This window comes from Natator depressus, chromosome 1 (genome assembly GCF_965152275.1).
Source record: "Natator depressus isolate rNatDep1 chromosome 1, rNatDep2.hap1, whole genome shotgun sequence".
NCBI lineage: Eukaryota > Metazoa > Chordata > Testudines > Cheloniidae > Natator > Natator depressus.
In genome coordinates, this window is record NC_134234.1 from 13,551,825 (window position 1) to 13,570,397 (window position 18,573).

An 18,573-nucleotide genomic window follows, 5' to 3' on the forward strand; every position below is an offset into this window, starting at 1 on the left:
CTGGATCCACTGATTGGCCGACAAAGGGCAAACCCCATCCCACCCTCACGCTGAGGAAGCGCCATGAGAGGAGCATGAGTTTCCTTTCACCTGTGCAAGATGGTCTCACAGAGGAGACTGGGTCACCACAGAGCTCTCCACAGTGGGTGAGGTTGCCAGGTGTCTGGTTTTCAAAGGGGAACGCCTGGTTCGCTAAAAGTCCGGTCAGCAGTACAGTGGGGCTAAGGCAAGCTCCCTGCCTGCCCTGGCTCCGCGCGGCTCCCGGAAGCAGCCAGCAGGTCCAGCTCCTAGGCACAGGGGTGCCCATGGGGGCTCCGCATGCTGCCCCTGCCCTGAGTGCCAGCTCTGGAGCTCCCATTGGCTGGAAACTGTGGCCAATGGGAGCTACAGGGGTGGTGCTTGCGGGGGCAGGCAGCATGCAGAGCTCCCTGGCCCCTCCGCCTGGGAGCCGGACATGCCGGCTGCTTCCGGGATCCGTGTGGAGCCAGGGCAGGCAGGGAGCCTGCCTTAGCCCCACTGTGCCATGGACCGGGAGCCACCTGAGGTAAGAGCCGCCTGGCCAGAGTCTATATTCCAAACCCACTCCCGCACCCCAACCCCCTGCCCCAGGACAGAACCCCCTTCTGCACCCTAGTTCCCTCCCAGAGCCTGCACCCCAACTCCCTGCTCCACCCCTGAGCCCTCTCCCATACCCAAACTCCCTCCCAGAGCCCACACCCCGCACCCGTTCCTGCACCCCAACTCTTTGTCCCTGCCCGGTGAGTGAGTGAGGGTGGGGGAGAGAGAGCGATGGAGGGAGAGGAGATAGAGTGAGTGGGAGCAGGGCGTTGGAGAAGGGGTGGGTCAGGGGCAGGGCATCGGGCGGGGAAGGCGGCAGGGAAAGGGCATTTGGTTTTGTGTAATTAGCAAGTTGGCAACCCTAGCAGTGGAATGTCCAGCAGGATATTGGCCCTGCACTGGGGGCTCAGCGTGGCTGTCTGTGGCCTCTGGTGGTCCCCACATTAGTGTTGTTGGTGTATCTAGAGCACACCCATTGCTGGGCACTCAGGGGTGACACAGGAGGCCCCTCCCCCTCCCCCCCCCCCCCCCCGAATTTTGTACTGGAGGTCTGTTCGAGCCCAAGATGGAGCTCTTAACAGCAACACACCCTGAGTGTGAAATGTGATGATTTCTGGGCTGCTCCCAGCTTCCGCCCTTGGGGGCAGGGAGTTTGTTTATAAACACAGGCAGGGTGATTAAGATAACAAAAGGCCTGTCATTAAATTAAATTAAGGATAGTTAGATGTTCCTGAAAGCATTGCCAGGCGCTCCAGGTAAAATATAGGAAACAAAGGGTAGGAATAAATGGTCAGTTTTCAGACTGGAGAGAGGTAAATAGTGGTGTCCCCCCGGGGTCTGTACTGGGCCCAGTCCTATTCAACATAAAGGGTCTGGAAAAAGGGGGAAACAGTGAGGTGGCAAAATTTGCAGATGGTACAAAACTACTCAAGATAGTTAAGTCCAAAGCTGACTGCAAAGAGCTACAAAAGAATCTCACAAAACTGGGTGACTGGGCAACAAAATGGCAGATGAAATTCAATGTTGATAAATGCAGAGTAATGCACATGGCATAATATAATCCCAGCTATACATACAAAATGATGGGGTCTAAATTAGCTGTTACCTCTCAAGAGAGAGATCTTGGAGTCACTGTGGAGAGTTCTCTGAAAACATCCACTCAATGTGCAGCGGCCGTCAAAAAAGCGAACAGAATGTTGGGCATCATGAGGAAAGAAATAGATAATAAGATAGAAAATATCATATCGCCTCTATATAAATCCATGGTAGGCCCACAGCTTGAATACTGCTTGCAGATGTGGTCACCCCATCTCAAAAAAGATATATTGGAATTGGAAAAGGTTCAGGAAAGGGCAACAAAAATGACTAGGGGTATGGAACAGCTTCCATATGAGGAGAGATGAATAAGACTGGGACTTTTCAACTTGGAAAAGAGATGACTAAGGGGGGATATACTGGGGGGTCTATAAAATCATGACTGGGGTGAAAAAATTGAATAAGGAAGTTTCAGAGTAACAGCCTTGTTGTTACTCTGAATAAGGAATACGGAATAAGGAAGTGTTATTTACTCCTTCACGTAACACAAGAACTAGGGCTCACCCAATGAAATTAATAGGCAGTAGATTTACAACAAACAAAAGAAAGTATTTCTTCACAGTCAACGTGTGGAACTCATTGCCAGGGGATGCTGTGAAGGCCAAAACTATAACAGTGTTCAAAAAAGAACTAGATAAGTTCAGGGAGGGTAGGTCCATCCATGGCTATTAGCCAGGATGGGCAGGGATGCAACCCCATGCTCTGAAGTGTCCCTAGCATCTGTTTGCCAGAAGCTGGGAATGGGCAACAGGATGAATCACTCAATTATCGCTTGTTCTGTTCATTGTCTCTGAAGCACCTGGCACTGGCCGCTGTCGGAAGACAGGATATTGGGCTAGATCGACCATTGGTCTGACCCAGTCTGGCCGTTCTGATGTTCTTATACATAACCCAGATGTATCTGCCCCCCACTGTAACCCACTACACCCCACTCCTCTCCCAGAACTGGGATAGAACCCAGGAGTCCTGACAGGGTCTCTCTCTCCACAGAATTAGTAACAAGGAATAAAGTAAGAATATACATTAAAATTTTAAACCTAACCAGGGTCCCTTAAATGACTTGCCACAAGATGTCCGAACATGTTAGTATTAGGGATGAGAGGGTCCCATATTTATTTACTTTTCTTTCTTTTGTATAGGAATGAGACACGGTGCTCCTGTCAGCTAATTGCTAACTTATCTGCCAAAAAAATTGAGTTTTCAGGTGCCTAGGTAGCCTACCAAAATCTGAAATGGTGCCCCTGAGGACGGTGTGTGTTATAAGTGAGCTGAGGTGTCCAAGTCCCACCGCTGTGAAACGCCTCAACCCTCTCTACTGCTTAAAAGAACTTTCCCACTGCTCCCGGGGCGCCTTGGAGAATCGGGGCTGGGGATGTGCCATGAAGTCAGGAGATGTTTGGGGGCAGCAGCAAACGGCTATTTCCTCCCATGCTCAGTTCCACAGGAGTGGAGCAACTGGCTTGGGTAGGGAAGAGACCTACCCCCATGCCTGGAGCTGTAGGGAAGTTGGGGTAAGGACCGATCTATGGGGCCCTCCCTTCCCATGCTCCAGAGTTGGGGTGAGGGACTTTCCTTCCATGCATGAATACGGGAGCTGGTGGACAGGGAATTGGTCTCCTCCAGGCACAAACCCAGTCTGGAGCTCCTTCAGCATCTGTGGGAATCATAGAATCGTAGGACTGGAATGGACCTCAAGAGGTCATCTAGTCCAGTGCCCCGCACTCATGGCAGGACTATGTGTTAAAGGGAAGGAGGGAGCAGGCATGGCAGGGACAATGTGGCCATCGCAGCAAGCACCACAAGAAACCCAACCAAGCAGCATAAAGCAGATGATCTATAAACCATGACCTCCTGGCCCGAGGCACAATGGAGCGACCCCTAATGCTTGGGTGATGTCTGAGTGCAGATACCTGCCTGGATAAAGCTCCGGTGATGCTGGATTGACAGCCCTGGAGAATAAAACCCTGAGTTCCTCCACAGAACAGGGCCAGCACAGGGCAGCCGGGCCTACCACTCCAGCCAGTGTGCTTCCTCCTGTCCTGTGGGAGCACCCTAAGCAATGAGCTTTGTATTGTGTCCGACTGTCCCTACATTTCTCCGACCCACCGAGCTGTTCGGTGTTGGCCCATCTCGCCTCCTGTCAAGCACCGTTTGCCCCGGGCACTCGAAATAACAACAGGACCGAAAGGGTCGCTGAGTCTCCGTAGCTCTCTTCAACGCTCAGCTTCTTTGCTGACGCTGCCTGCAAGGGGGCCAGCTAGTGCCAATTGTAGGGACGGTTTGTGTGATGTGGGCAGCTGCTGGCTACGGACTGGAAGGAGACCATCAGCTCCTTTCACACAGACCACGGAATAACACTCCTTCCAGCCAAGCGTCTTTCAAGTGGTGCCAGATACTCCCCCTTCATTTCAGCAGTGGAATGACCTCAGCATGCCCATGGGTTTCTGTCAGACAGCAGGCAGTGCTGGTCCGGGACACACACACGAGACCTGCTCTGTGACTGGGGGGAGGGGGGGGGGGGAAGGACTAGCAAAGAGCTTGAAGGGTCTAACAAAGTAACTGCAACACCAGGTGCAAAACTGGACCTGCAGCCCTGCAAACCCCTCCACTGAGAGCAGGGAGAGTGTTTGGTCCCAAAGCTCACCAACATTTTGAGAGGTGAAGGGCTGCCAGGTTGTGCACTAGAGACAGGCCCAGAGCAAATGGGGGAGTATAAACAGGAGTCTGGGGGATGGGGTGCTAGCGTGAGAGTCAGGAGAGTGGGAGCTAGTCTCAACTCTGACGTGCAACCTTGGGCAAATCATGTCACCTCGCTGTGCCTCAATTTCCCCACCTGCCCTTTCTCTGTCTTGACCACTACTATGTGGGGGCCTCTAGGTGCTATTGTGATATAATAAATACCTTAGAGTTGGGGAATGTTCTGATGCAAAGCCCAACTGCCTAGCTGGCCTGCAATGGACTGAACCAGAACCCTCGATCCAAACACCCCCTGGACTTCGGATGTGCTCAGTGCAGGGTCTGAAGAGTGCAGCTCTGGCCTGGCTCCATTATATATATTAGTGAATTCCGTTTTATCACTGACTCTACTACAGTAAATGAGTGACTTTCTGATTGTAATCAACGAGACAAGGGGTGAAAATATTGGAGCAGGGAAACTGTGGGTCAAAGTCTGTGGCACTTGAAATGTATTCGTAACCTGTGGTCGTGGCCTTTGTGTACAGCTCAGAGAACTGACCCAGCTGAATGAGCTGGAAAGCACTAGAGTCTCACCTAAAACAAACCCTTCCCGACATTGACCTGACCTGCACTCAGCTGCCTGGAAGCTCTCTTCTTGCAACAAAGACAATGGGTGCATTTGTGGATGGATGCTTCCAGCCAAACGTAAATGCACTTTCCAGGGGCTTTACATTACAGATTTTAAATTGATGCACTTTATGGGCTTTATGCTGGCTTCATTTAAACTGGAGGGGAATCACCCCCCCTCCCCCTTTAACTGCAGTGGACTTTTCTGTAGAGCGAGAGCGGCTTTAAGCACTGGTCAGGGCTCCGGAGACTGCCTGTGTTGAATTACAGCTGAGACCATGGATTAAGAGCACACTTCAAGTGCCCCAGACCTTCACCCAGAGAGTCGGGCTGCTCCAGCATCCGGCATTTTCATATCTCGCTTGGTTAATTAGGAGCAGACAGCACAAAGGCACTTATTTACTGTAGGGAAAACGCAGTCCAAGCGTTGGCAGGACCCTGCCTATTCTTTTCTGCAAATGTCCTTGAACTAACAGCAATGATGATGGTGTGGAAAAATACACACAGGATTCCTGCGCAGGGCCTGGGGTCAGGCCAAACTGTGCACAGCACAGGCTGCGCTGGAGGTGCTGAGGCACACGTCCACACGCGGCCCGCGGAGGTGAGCCTCCCAGCCCAGGTCGACAGACGGGTCAGCACGGCTCGCCCTAGCGCTGTACAGACAGTTGGGTAGACAGCACTTTGAAGTGGCGGCTTAGGCTGGAGCTCCGGCTCTGACAGGTAGGGACAGGGGTGGGCTTAGAAGCTCGCCTGACCCTGGGGCTGCTGTGTCCGGAGCTGGTGCCCAAGGTGAGTTACAGCAGCTTGAGGAGTCCTCGAATCACAGCCAGGGATTGGGGCAGTGCAGGGGCGCCCTGGCCATATGTCCTTTCCTCTCCCCATGTCCCCTGTGGTGGCGTTAGCGGGTGAAGTGTGGCGTAGGGGACTCTACACCGGGTCTATGCCACTAGAGGAGTCTCCTGGCATTGCAGCGAGCACCTGGGAGATGGAGTCTCCGCTCCACCCCATCCTCTTTGTGCCATTCAGATGCTGAGCAGCAACAGCCAGCAGAGTTCCCTGTTTGGAGAGGAACTCCTCGATGGCAGAGGTGGCACTGCCAATGCCTGCACCCAGAGCGTGGTGAGAGATGGGAGGTTATTGGGAGTGAGCTGGAGGCAGAAGCGGGGGCCAAAGCAGGGCTCTGTCACATCAGCTCTCCACTGATGTAAGTCGGAGCAGCTTCATGGCTGCTCCAATGCCAGGGCCAGGCCAGCACTGAATCAAGGAGCCTGAACTAGTTCCCGGAGGTACCTCCCCGCTGTTACGGAGTGGGATGTAAGCAGTCTGGCCTAGTACTCAGAGCAGGAGTCAGGTCTAGTGGGCGGAGCAGGCGTCCAGGTTGGGGAACGAAGCCAAGGGTCAGTATCAGAATCAACAGCCAGTTACCAGAGCCAGGGGTCAAGCCAGAGTCAGAACCAGGAATCGAAGCTGAGGGTCAGAGCCGAGGTCAGATGGCAAATGCCAGAGCCAGGGGTCGAGCCTGAGTCAGGGTCAGAAGTCGGAGCCCACGGTTGGAACTGGTAACCAGTGGGCAAGGCATCTGGCAGGAACTGGAAGGGAGAGGAGGATTAACCACGGAGCAGGACCATGGTGGGAACAGGAGCGAAGGCAGGGGCGAGGCAGGAGCCAGGAGTGGAACAGGAAGCAGGAACGGGGTTAGGGTCAGCAGGCAGGCACAAGCAGGGTCCGATGCAGGATCAGCAAGAACAGGAAATCACCTTGTTGCTTGGACAAACTTCCTGTGCCTCCTTCTGGCTTAAATAGCGTGGTTGGACCGATCAGTGGAGCCAGGCCATGACAGCAGAATGCCAGGTAGTCCTCTTCCTTCCCTCCCAAGCAGTGTTTATCTTCTCCTGTTACTCCAGAAAGGGAGAGGAGCTGACTCAGTCTCCACTGGTCTGGGCAGGCAGATTCTGGGGCTCTCCCGACACCTGTTCTTACTGGATCCCAAAGACACTAAGTCTCGGGAGGGGGAGGGGAACCGTCCCTCACTTTGCACCTCTTCCCTCGTTCATCAGCGGGTAAATCTGAAAAGCGATTGGTAAAATAACCCTAAAGCACGCCCATAAATACTCCAGGGGTGACTGCAGCACAGAAATCACAGTGAGCTGGAAGAACAGGGGCAGCTGCAGATATGCTTCCAGAGAGAGGCTGCAACCCTGCAGGTGCCTGGGCATTGCTGAACTGCAGTCAGGTGTCCGCATCACGTGAATCAGTATCACACTGGGGACTAATTAGCCCCTTACATCAAAGGCTGTGCGATGGGCACACAGAGCCAGATCTGTGCCACCTGGGCTTCTACACAGGGGCAATCCCCAGGCATCATTTCCTCCTTTCATTCTAATTCCTGAACCAGACAGCATGACTCCTGGGACTTGTCTATACACGGACACTAAGGAGAGTTAATCTGAAATCACAAAAGGAAGGTATGAATTTAAAGTGGAGTAGTTAAAGTGCATTCGGCCCTTGCGCGGACGCTCTCATGCAGAATCAAAGTGGCCTTAATCTGGTTTATTTGAATTTAGTTGGAAGATATGAGTCTTGGAAACTCACAACATAGCAGGTTCTCAGACTGACTCAACACAGAACCAATGCAATCAGCTCTCCTCTTTCACTTGTTCGGAGCAATACTTATTCTATAACATCTCACCTTCTGTCACTGCTGCTGTGATGACTCCTGAACTTCCCACCCACACAGCTACCTGCGTAATAAAATTCCCTTTTCAGCTTGCGTGGCAGAGCTCTTCCCTGTAAACCAAGCCATTCTATTGTATAAGGAAGTTCAGTGTCATTTAAGACTGGCAAACATTATAAAAGGGGGAGAAATTGGGCTTGTGACCTTTTATGCTTCTTTGTGACAGATAGTGAAAGCTGGAAAGACTTTGTAAATAGGGCAGGATTCTGCTTGGTTTTTACATTAGAAATCCAGCTTTTGTCTGCCTGGAAGACTCTGTGATGACTGCTTGAAATTTTGTACAAAAGTTAAGAGAATGAAATGTGAGCAATTGAGAGGGGGAGAGATTTGTAGTCAATATGTTAAATTGTTTATATATGTGACATTATTTAACTGCAATGCCTGCTTACATTTTGGAGAAAAGGCAACTATGTTAAAGATTCAATACACCCGGCCCTTTGATTCCGTGAGCTCCCAGCGAACATGCTGTGGGTCTCCCAAAAAGTTCTCTGCCCCAACCAGACTTGCCATTGCACACGGAATAGAACCGGTTGAAATATTTGTAAAAAATTGAAGACGCTTTGTAATTTTTGGGACCCACCCCCCTCCCCACACACACACCATTTTTCAACCATCTCTTGTAAAAATCACATTAAGGTGGGGGAAAAACTTTTAAAATGTCTTTTGGGACCTCTTTCTTCATATGCCAAAAAGGGTACAAGCATAATTTGTGCCCGTGACACTTCAACACTGTGCTGTAGAGAGCACATCAGGAAGATGGTCCCTGCCCTATGGACCTCACAATGTGCTAGAAGCAGGGAAGCTGGGGTAAAGTGACCGATAACAGTGCTTAGACACGATGGAAGCAGTTGCCACAGAAATATCTCAGGGCCAGATTCTGATACCCTGATTTATTTGCACCATGCGTCAGTTCCATTGACTTCAGGGGACAACTCATGGTATAAAGTACTATTCGTTGGAAGATGATTAGAATCTCACATAGATCAATTTTTATTTTTTAATTAATATCCACTAATAATGATGGATTGATACACTTCCTGTGGGCATCATGGGAGATGTGAACATTAAGAAGGGACTTGACTACAAAAATGGTGGCAACTTTAGTGATCAGCTAGACCTATTTTTTTTTTTTTTACACTTGTGTTACTATCCAGAGATAATCTCCTCCTCTGTATGGCCAGGAAGAAATAAATCATTGATGGAATAGTTAACATACTTAAGTACCTTACTTCTCCAGTTTTCTATAAACACGTGCTGTACGTTAGCCCTTTCGCCTGGAAAGGAGATGTGGAATAATTCCAGGACTCCAGAAGATTCATTTACAAAGCTTTCGCCCTTCAGTTGCTGACATATGCTTCATTTAACTGGAATGTTTACTGATGAACTTAGGAGAAAGGAGGACAAAGATTTCTGTGTGTACATAAAGGAGGAAGAAGGATCCATCAGCTTTATCAGTTGAAGTGAAAAGTGAAATCCCTGAACATTTTAGAGTGTGGATGATTTTTCATGCCACAAAATATATCACCTCTGGAATGTTATCGAGTAATTATATGTGGGGGTTTGTTCAGAGCCGGGATGAGATTTATTGCTCCCTCTGAACACAGAGGAAATGGCAGATTGCCAAAGTCATTTTGTAATCAAGCGGACAGAAGGTTGGAGCAGAAAGGGAAATAAGATACTTAGACAAAAAAGCTGCCCCTGCAAACATGGAACACCATCAACGCTGCATTCACTAACTCTTGTAGCTTACCCAGAAGTTCCAGTTAAGAAAACCTGTGTCATTGCTTGTCCCTGATCAACAGCAAACTAAATGACTGATTAGCCTGGTTAGAGATGATGGGCCTTGCTCTGATCTCATTTATGCTGGTAAATTAAAATTAACTCAGCTGAAACCGACGACAGTATAGTGGTGTAAAATTGCAAAAAGGTTGAAGACTGCAAGACCCAGTACATCCGCCGAGTCACCCCAGGGAAAGAAAGTAGGCTAAAAGTTCTAATGGTGTGTGGCTTTTAATATAGTTGCGCACAGGTGGTTATTAATAAAAATACATTGCCAATCCCCACTGATGCCGGGAAGCCCCATTTGAATGACTGAATGTTGTGAATGAATAGGTGAGTGACAAAACCATTTAAGACAAGCAATGCGAGGCTTGTGCATTACACCAGGCACTTTGGCCATTTCTTTTAAGACCGGTACTTTAGCTCCACTGTTATTTCATAATGAACTAGCAGACATTCTGTGGGCTAACGTAGGATCCCATTTAGCCGTAACCCCGTTGGTGATACCGAGTCATTTGGATAATTGAGAGTTTGACCAAACAGGAGTCTGTGAGTGTGGAATGAAAACGAGGACTTTCGATTTTCTTTTGCGAAAAAGCCCGAGAATGGGAGAGACACCTGAGAATAGCCAAGTGTGGACCAAAAGCAGGATAAGGAGCAACTGTGATGGATCTGCTAAGCAGGGGACTGCAAATCCCATCAGCACCCTCCCCACCACAATTCCCTTTCCCCTGACCAGCTACCAGGAAGGGTCCTGATCCGGGAAGGGCTGAACTCTGCTGGGAAGCAGCAGGTGCATGGTGAGCCAGGAGCTGCAGAGAAAGCCCCCCTGGAGCTGTATGCAGAGCAGGGGCTGCTGAATGTTACAGCTGGGAGCAGGTCTGGGTGGGTCTTATGGGGAGCAGCAGTGACTGGGGAGGAACCAGTGTGGAGGGGCCTGTGATGGGGTTAACATAGGCCGGGTGGGCCAATTAAACTATCAGGCTGCAAGCTGGGGGATATTTAGGCTGAGAGGAGCGCTCACCCGTGCAGGAACAGATGGGGGCATTTATAAAACCCAGGAGCTGGTAGCAGGAAGGGGCTGCAGAGAAGAGGGCTGTGTCATTCTCCCTGGGACAAGGAAGAGAAGAAGCTTTGGCCCCAAGAGGAAGGGTCTGTCTAGCGGAGCCAGGCGAGAGGGGTTTGGCTAGAAGGGCAGAGGACACAAGCCTGGGATAGGCAAGGTAGGAAGCAGTCCAGGGGAGCAGCAGGAAGCTTTGGGCTAACACAGACCTTGGCTGCTGGAGACAGGGTCCCGGGATGGAGCCAAGAGTTGAGGGCAGGCTGGGGTTCCCCTAGCAGCCCCTGAATGAGTGGAACAATCTGGGCCGTGAACTTCAAGACTGTCTGGGTCTCTTTGTTCAAGCCACTGAGGGAGCAGCTCGGCCAGGGCAGTGGACGTAAGGGCCGCCTGGGATCGCGGGGAAGACTGTGGTAACAGCTGGGAAGGGCAGGACTCTTGTGACGTGGCCGGAGGGCTCAGCCATGAGGATGAGGCGCCGCTGCTCCCGAGGAGCCAGAGAGGGGGCGACAGAGTGAGACGATGGGCCGAGGAACCGCAAGAGGAGGGCGTCAGGCTGAAAGAGCTAATCCCCAGAGCAGCCAGCAGGAGGTGCCACGGAGCGGTGAGTAGCGCACCCTGTGGCAGGACCCCAGTGAGAGACACTCACCTAAGGCTGTGTCTTCACCACACAGTTAGCTCACGTCAGAACTGGAGCGTTACCCCTAACTCAACACCCGGCCACACACACAAATCCCTAGCTTGAGTTAAAGGGTGCTTTCAACTCCCCTGAGCTAGGCTGGCAGCGGGCTGGGGGGAAGGAGCTGAAGCTCGAGGATGCTGATACTCAAGCTAGTAAGGCAGCGGAGAGGCAGCAGCTGGCGTTACAACTCGGCAGCAGCTGCCCCAGCCTTCCCGCTGTGCAGCTCCAGGGCTGGCTGGCAGTGTGGCCGCTCTCACTCGAGCAGGGCTAGCTCTGATGCAGTAACTCGAGTGTACTAGCTCGTGCTAACACTTGCAGTGAAGACAAGCCCAAAGGTGAGGCTGGCCTGGAAACCTGCAAGTGCCCATTTGCTTGACTAGAGACTAGACGAGAGAGGGCACGCAGACCATGATCCTGAAGAGCCCTGACCGGGGTGCTGGAACAGGGGGGGCAGGGATAGCCCTCCCACTTAGTACTGGCCGTAAGGACGAGTGAGGAGGGGGAAGAGGTGGAGAAGAGTGAGTGGGGGGCGGCGTCTGGGGGGAAGAGGCACCACGGGAGCAGGATCTCTGGGGGAAGGGATGGCACGAGGAGAGGGGCTCAGAGAGAAGGGGCAGCTTGGGGTGGGGGGCCAGGCCACGGTTTGGGTGCCATTGCCCTCCCCCCACACGCTTTTAGGGAGCTTCCATTTCTCCTGGCCCTGACAGTCACGTTGACTTCCCCCAGGGGCCAAACCAGACCCCTTATTACTCCCTTTGAACTGTGATTGTCTAAGCCTCTGCACCGAGGATATTTGCAGCACCCACCAGGGCCAGCGCCTACAAGCCTAGCTCTTGATGCACCAAGTTGTGGCACACTGGGATGCTACTGGCACCCTTGGGGGGCGGGCGGGTGTGCGCTCTGGCACTGAGCAGCAGCAGCAATAACTACACAGGGACAGAGCCCTGCCTGTTTCACCCTCCTCTGCCTGATTCACAGGAGAGAGCAGGGACTTGAACCTGGGTCTCGCATCCCAAGTAAGTGCCCTACCACTAGGCTCTTCTGGCCGTCTCCGTCACCTTTCCTTCTCTTCCCTGCCCCCAACCAGGATACTCTGGGGTGGCCTCTCTCTCTCAGTTACCTCCTGGACCCCAGAAACCTTCCCAACAAATACATTTCTGCAAAACATTTCAGCTTCAACAGAAAAACATGCATCGAAATTCTTTTGCCCACCTCTAGTTATGTGTTTTTCTACGTGCCTGATGGCCAGAGGCTACAAGTCTACTGCAGCTGCTGGTTAAGAGGGCCAGCTCTTTAGCTCCAGCTGTAGTGGTTTATGCTCTTCACTTTCAACTGAAGGGTCTAGGTTCATCCTGGTAACAGCCAAGAGGGAAGTCGTTACATATGCTTTGTCCTCCCGCTGCCTGTTTACTGAGCTGAGTAGGTCTCAGGTACCTAGGGGCCTTCTCTTCACTGGGACACTGAGAGCTGCTTGCAGATCAAAGGGACGTGCTAGGTGCTGCACGAACGTGGTGTAGACCGTCCCTGCCCTGAAAAGCTTATAGTCCTGGTTCATGACAAGATGCCATAGGTGGAGGCAACAAACAGGTCTGCGTTCTTGCCCCTTATCCTGTTCCAGCTTCCTCCTGCTGTCTCAGGGGAAAGCAGGAACAGATCCCCCACCCAGACCAGCCAAACAGCTGTAGCTGCTCACACACCTGGCTGTTCACTCACCTACTGCCCCAGTCCTCCTCTCTGCTCCCATTCCCCCAGCTCCACTGCTCTGGCACCTCCCCCCTGCATTTCCCACTCCAGCTGCCACCATTTTTCTGCCTTTACCTTTCACTCCTGTCAGAGTTCAGGGGTTAAACTGGCAGCAGAGGAAATGAAACTGATAAGCAAACCCGGTGTTTATTTTTATTATTATTTTCTTTTAGGGTGGGGGAAGCAGGTCAGGAAGTGTGAGGACAGAGCAGCAGAGAACTACAGCCACACTGAACCACTCTCCTCTCATTTACACTGGCGTCAATCTGGAGTCACACGCCGATTTCAGGGCTGCGCCTCCTGGTTTACACTGGCATGGCTGAGCGGCACCTGCCACTGCTTTGAAACCTGCTAAATATTTACAGCCAATCACAATATCGACAGGCAAGCCAGCCCCTTCCTGCTGCTCTGAGCAGCGCCCAATGCTTCACTCCACACCCTGTCAGTCTCTCCCTCGTTTGGTCTCCAACTTGTTTCTGACAATGGATCGTGTCAGCAGAGCAACGGCAATAAATAGCCCAATGCACAGTGTCCAGTTACCAAGCGAGATGAGGTCATGTTTGCAGTCACTCTGCCCAGAGCTGCCAACCTGCCCTTACAGTGAGTTGGGGGGGAACCTCTCTGGCTATAGGTTGATATGAAAGGGGAGTTTTTCAAGTGTGTCTTTCTGTTCGGCTGGGTGCATGTCAGTGAGGGCTTTAAAACCTCACTCCTCATTAAGCACTGGAATGGGTTACCTAGGGAGGTGGTGGAATCTCCTTCTTTAGAGGTTTTTAAGGTCACGCTTGACAAAGCCCTGGCTTGGATGATTTAGTTGGGGATTGGTCCTGCTTTGAGCAGGGGGTTGGACTAGATGACCTCCTGAGGTCCCCACCAACCCTGAGATTCTATGAGTCTATGATTCCTGAACTTGGAAACGTCATTCAGTCAAGGCAGGGCAGTTGGACGCAGCCCCTGGCTGACCATGTCACTCAGTTTTCACTCCCCTTCATAAACAACAAGGACCCACAACAGCAGTGAGTGGGTGGAGAAGGACCGAAGCTGGCCTCTGTTCTGCTAGATCCTATTCTTAGAAAGGGATCCAGGTTAGGACAGTGACAACCCAGAGACAATCAGCAACAAGTTACACCCTGTGATTAGCATTAGAGCATGTGCACGCGTGCACGCCCACCCACTGACCCACACACACACACACACACACACACACACACAGAAGCAGGGTCCAATGTTCAGGCAGCACAGTCCCCTCAATGTTTAGTTTTTCTCTCCAAACCAAAGATAAATCCTAGAGCTCAAGGGGACAGCAGTTACTGGTAACAGTGCTGCATACACCCACCCCTCTCAGGGAACTAAATGTAACTTGGTTTTGTGCCCCCTTGTGCGTTTGTGAACGTCGCTCCCAGACGAATCTGAATAGGGGAAGAAAGAGAAAGTACAGATTACCACATTACAGTCACACACTCACAGATTTGCTGTTCCAGGTTTCTTGGAAAATTCTTCTCCTCCTCCTGCTCCTGCCTTCAAGTTGCTTTCTTCCTGCTCACTTTCATCGTCAGCTGTTTTGGAGGAGTTTTTGGTGTTATTGTTTCTCTGTCACTTTCCCCTCCTTCCTGATTTGTGAGAGCCTACACACAGGGAGCAGCAGCAGCTTCTACGAGTGCCTGCCTGTCAAGGCAAGCTCATCCTTTGCTTGGGAAGGGAGAACTCTTTACTTACTGCTTTCACAGCTCTTGCAAGCCTACTGGCGAGCAGAGGAGGCGTGCTGGTGCAGAAGAATGTCATACAATCAGAGTGATGCCATCCCCAGCCAGCCCACACTAGTCTTACTCTAATAAGTATGGGAATCAAACCGGTTCCCAGCTGTCAGAGCAAAGACGAGTTTTGTTCTAGTTTGAGCTGACCTAGCAGGGGAATGATGGGAAGATGTAATAAAGCAAGCCAGCAAACCAAACAAATCCTAGCGGACTTTTTTCTGGAGCACTTTCCCTGAGCAGCATGGAGTCAGAACCAGATGAGAAAGGGGCTCCAGACACCCATTCTGGATCCAGATTTAGAACACCCAGGATTTCTTGGCTCTTCCGATGCTTCCTCTGTCCCCAGTTCATTTGCAAAATGCAGATCCTGCAAACTAAAATTCTGACTGCAAAGAGTGTCGGTGTTTGGATCTAGGGGGTTTGGATTATACAGATCTGTGAAATCCAGAATCGGGCTATGATTTTGAACCACGTTCATGCAGAGAGCAGGATGAATTTTTTTCATTGAATAGGTTTTTAACTGATAAAAGCATTTTCTGAGTCCCGAAAGCTATATGTCGAATTCAGGTTAAATTCAGCAGAAGGTATTGGTTGGAAAAAAAAATTCAAAAGAGTCAACGTTCTGTACCAAAGTGGCTGTTTTGACTTTACAATTCTGAACGGGGTTTCAAAGTTGACATTTGGCCAGTTTAAAAAAAAACACCCAAAAAAGGGGAAAATACTCCCAAAACAGCCATTTGAAAAGAACCCTTGAAAAGAAATTCATTTCTAGTTGACTCAAAATGATTTTTTTTTAAATGAAAACTTTCAGGAAAAAAATTGCTTTCGATTGAACTGGAATTATCTGGATTTTTCGGTTCAACCTCTTCAACTGAAAAACCCATTTTTCACTCTGTCCCACTCTTGCATGTATGCAATGCTTACCACGTTGCCAGCGCTCATGCTTTTTATCATGAATCTCATGATATTTGGTGCTTTTCTTAAAGACCCAGCTTCTGGAGTCATGCTGTTTCACAAGAATCTCTGCTTTCGTTTAAAGCAAAGGGAGGTTCAAAACCTATAAGGCAAATAAAAAGAACTCAACAATTATTATTTGTAAAAACCGTGTGATTCTTGTAAGCCAATATCATGATTTTGGGGGGGGGGCATGGCCTGAAATTTTTGAACGGCTGTGGCTACTAATACTCAGATCAGGGGTACTCAGAATTGGGGTTTTGGTCCCAGTCCATATTGAGAACAAACAGGTATAAATGCTACTGAACCAGATGGACAACCTCAGCTGACCAGACCAAACTGGACTGGCAAGGATGACATTATACAAGCAGCACGCGAGTGTGAGACATAATCTGTGTGGGAGCTCGGAGACCTAGTTTAAAAGATTTGTGCCATATCGCTACTATGGGGGAAGACATTTGCCATGACTTACAGAGCAAGCGGGGGGGTTATAATGCCTTCACTTAGCTTATAACTCCAGTGTTCTTTGCAAGGTCAATCAATTCAAACACCAAAATTGCACTTTCAACCTTAAAGGGACTCTGCGAACTTGAAATCCATGGTGGTCAACTGAAAGAAAGAAAGAAAGAGGTCAAAGACGTTTCAGTTACTACACCTAGCCTGGAATTCCTAAGACAATTTCTGAGGTTTTGCAATCCCATTTTCCTACTTTTAAAAATATTTTCCTCCCCTCCCTGTTGCTACCTGAAAGACCCCCACAAACAAGGGGGAAACTGATTAAGGGCTTGACTACATGGTTCGTTAGCGTGTGGCAAGGTGAGATGTGAATGAATGGCACACTAGCTTGCCTGGATCCTGCTACACCACAATAAAAGACCGACGGCTGGCCCAGGTCAGCTGACCTGGGCTCACAGGACTCATGCTGGGGGGCTAAAAATTGCAGTGTGATATTCAGGCTTGGGCTGGAGCGCAGGGTCTGAAACCTCACAAATGGGAAGGGTGTCAGAGCCCAAGCTCCACCTTGAGTCCAAACGTCTACACTGCCATTTTTAGCCCGGCAAGTCTGAGTCAACTGACCCAGGCACTGACATTTGGTGCTGTGGCTTTTTTATTGCAGTGTAGACGTACCCTAAAAGTTCTGCAGTGCCTTTTGATGGGAGGCCGTCAGAGAGCGCTGGGGGACTTCTAGCAGGCAGGAGCAAGGTCCACCATGGCTAGTTTGTGAGTTGCAGGCTAGCGTGGTGTACATTCACACCCCGTCTTGCCATGCACTAACTAGCCATGTAGTCAAGCCCTAATTGACTAAGGAGGCAGAACAATGGAGATGATCATACCCAAAGTCCTGTCAGGTGAACAAAGCAAACAAATGGAAACACAGAAAAATGTTTCCTCTATTCTCTTCTATTTTTAGTCACCTCAGCTGTTACTCGTGAACAACAGGCTGTAAAAAACACCCATGAGATTTTTAAATGGCTGCCTAGACATTCAGTATAGCAGTGGTGGTTTGGGTGTCTTTATTTGGGGAGGTGGAGTTGAGGTTATTTTTTTTCCTCTGGGATCCTAAGCTAATGTGTGTTTTCATACCAAATAAATTCCTTGTTATCTGATTGTGGCACCATTCCACTGAGGAGCTCTGGCCCAGATCCTCAACCGTATTTTGGTGGCTAACTCCTGCTGAAATCAATGCTAGTTAGGGCTTGGCTGCACTTGAAAGGCTTCAGCCCCACGGCTGCAGCGCTTCAGTGTGGACACCCCCTACGCCGATATAAGGGGTTCTCCCATCGCCATAGTTAATCCACCTCCCCAACAGGCGGCAGGTTTATATAACTTTTAGTAGTGCCCAGAACGGATCCAAGTCCTGCCCCCACCCCCCACACCTGCCTAAGGCTCTGGGAGGGAGTTTGGGTGTGGGGTGCAGGCCCTGGGTTGGGGCAGGAGGGGGTGCAGAGACAGGCTCTGGGAGGGAGTTTGGGTGCAGGGGCGGGCTCTGGGCTGGGGTTGGGGTGCAGTAGGCGGTGCAGGGGGTGGGCTCTGGGAGGGCATTTGGTTGCAGGGTACGGGCTCTGGGCTGGGGCAGGGGTGAGGGAGGAGGTGCAAGGGGCAGGCTCTGGGAGGGAGGTTGGGTGCAGGTGAGGGGGCAGGTTCTGGGCTGGGACGGGGGTTGGGGTGCAGGAGAGGGTGTAGGGGGTGGGCTCTGGGAGGAAGTTTGGGTGCGGGGGTGGACTCTGGGCTGGGGGTTGGGGTGCTGGAGGGGGTGCAGGGGGCGGGCTCTGGGAGGGCGTTTGGGTGTGTGGGGTGGGCTCTGGGCTGGGGATTTGGGTGCGGGGGGGTGCAGGGGCAGGCTCTGGGAAGGAGTTTGGGTGCAGGGGGCGGGTTTTGGGCTGGGGCTGGGGCTAAGGGTTGGGGTGCAGGGGATGGGCTCTGGGAGGGAATTTGGGTGCGGGGTGCAGGCTCTGGGCTGGGACTGGGGGTTGGGGTGTGGGAGAGGGTGAGAGTGAGGGGTGCAGTGCTTACTTCAGGTGGCTCCCAAAAGCAACCTGCACCCCCTTCTGGCAGCAGCTCCTAGGCGGGGTGCTACAGGGGTCTCCATGTGCTGCTGCCCGCAGCTCCCATTGGCCACAGTTGGCAGAGTTGGTGCTTGGGGCGGGGACAGCGCATGGAGACACCCCCACCAGGGGCGGCAGGGACCTGACAGCCACTTCCGGAGGTGGACGGGCAGGCAGGAAGCTGCCTTAGCCCCACTGCGCTGCAGGTGTGGCGGTGGGGGCGCTGGGCCCTTTTAAATTGCCTGGGGGCGGCAGGCGGGGCCGGGGGAGAGACCCAGCCCCGAACTTTGGTGGAGCTGGGCCCCCATGCCCTCCTATTGGTGGAGCACAGGCACCATGGGCCCATACAACTCGCCGCCCCTGAC

General features: G+C 51.4%; 1 protein-coding gene across 2 annotated transcripts in view; it reads right to left on the reverse strand.

Moving 5' to 3' along the window:
* P2RY2 (purinergic receptor P2Y2) overlaps positions 1-14,557 on the reverse strand; it is a 32,045-nt gene extending 17,488 nt beyond the window's left edge. Inside the window, exon 1 of one of the 2 annotated variants that reach the window (XM_074942942.1) lies at positions 14,420-14,557. The gene's annotated coding sequence lies outside the window, so the exon portion shown is untranslated. The remainder of the gene's footprint in view (positions 1-14,419) is intronic. The other variant, XM_074942947.1, reaches the window with a different exon arrangement.
* Positions 14,558-18,573: the final 4,016 nt, after the last annotated feature.